The following is a 2,037-nucleotide window of genomic DNA, read 5'->3' on the forward strand; positions in this document are numbered from 1 at the left end:
CTTTCTGTTTTATAAGCAGAACAAACTACTTCTACCTTGTGTTTTATAAGCAGTACAAACTACTTCTACTTTCTGCTTTATAAGCAGTACAAACTACTTCTACTTTCTGTTTTATAAGCAGTACAAACTACTTCTACTTTGTGCTTTATAAGCAGTACAAACTACTTATACTTTCTGCTTTATAAGCAGTACAAACTACTTATACTTTCTGTTTTATAAGCAGTACAAACTACTACTTTCTGCTTTATAAGCAGTACAAACTAATTATATTTTCTGCTCTATAAGCAGTACAAACTACTTCTACTTTCTGCTCTATAAGCAGTACAAACTACGTCTACTTTCTGCTTTATAAGCAGTACAAACTACTTCTACTTTCTGCTTTATAAGCAGTACAAACTACTTCTACTTTCTGCTTTATACCAGTACAAACTACTTCTACTTTTGTGTTTTATAAGCAGTACAAACTACTTCTACTTTCTGCTTTATAAGCAGTACAAACTACTTCTACTTTCTGTTTTATAAGCAGTAAAAACTACTACTTTCTGCTTTATAAACGTAATACAACTAATTCTATTTTCTGCTCTATAAGCGTACAAACTACTTCTACTTTCTGCTTTATAAGCAGTACAAACTACTTCTACTTTCTGCTCTATAAGCAGTACAAACTACTTCTACTTTCTGCTTTATAAGCAGTACAAACTACTTCTACTTTCTGCTCTATAAGCAGTACAAACTACTTCTACTTTCTGCTTTATAAGCAGTACAAACTACTTCTACTTTGTGTTTTATAAGCAGTACAAACTACTTCTACTTTCTGCTTTATAAGCAGTACAAACTACTTCTACTTTCTGTTTTATAAGCAGTACAAACTACTACTTTCTACTTTATAAGCAGTACAAACTAATTCTATTTTCTGCTCTATAAGCAGTACAAACTACTTATACTTTCTGCTCTATAAGCAGTACAAACTACTTCTACTTTCTGCTTTATAAGCAGTACAAACTACTTCTACTTTCTGCTCTATAAGCAGTACAAACTACTTCTACTTTCTGCTTTATAAGCAGTACAAACTACTTCTACTTTCTGCTTTTCAATCAACAGATGAAGTGAGTCGATCCGTCTGAACAGAGAGCGTTAGCGTGTGCTGTCAACACTTAGGTTATTTGGGGATTGTTGTGTATGCATGACTCTGACTTTTTGACTTTCTGGTTAATTATTGATTTGATTTTGGCTCAGCTGTGTTTACCCCGCTGGTCATAACAATAAACATATATGACATTTCCTATCAGAGCGGCGAAGGTGTGACTGAAATTAATATTAGTAATGTTTCCGTGACAGTAAGGTGTGCCGCTGTTTGAGTTCTGCTATGGCAACATATCCTCCTATTAAAAAGACCCATAATGCTCTCTGATTGTATACATAACGTGATGTTAAAAAGACCCATAATGCTCTCTGATTGTATACATAACGTGATGTTAAAAAGACCCATAATGCTCTCTGATTATATACATAACGTGATGTTAAAAAAGGCCCATAATGCTCTCTGATTATATACATAACGTGCTATTAAAAGACCCATAATGCTCTCTGATTATATACATATCCTGCTGTTAAAAAGACCCATAATGCTCTCTGATTATATACATAATGTGATGTTAAAAGACCCATAATGCTCTCTGATTATATAAATAATGTGCTGTTAAAAGACCCATAATGCTCTCTGATTATATACATAACGTGCTGTTAAAAAGGCCCATAATGCTCTCTAATTATATACATAATGTGCTGTTAAAAAGACCCATAATGCTCTCTGATTATATACATATCCTGCTGTTAAAAGACCCATAATGCTCTCTGATTATATACATATACATATGTTAAAAAGACCCATAATGCTCTCTGATTATATACATAATGTGCTGTTAAAAGACCCATAATGCTCTCTGATTATATACATAACGTGCTGTTACAAGACCCATAATGCTCTCTGATTATATACATATCCTGCTGTTAAAAGACCCATAATGCTCTCTGATT

Source organism: Perca fluviatilis, chromosome 6, assembly GCF_010015445.1.
Source record: "Perca fluviatilis chromosome 6, GENO_Pfluv_1.0, whole genome shotgun sequence".
Taxonomy (NCBI): domain Eukaryota; kingdom Metazoa; phylum Chordata; class Actinopteri; order Perciformes; family Percidae; genus Perca; species Perca fluviatilis.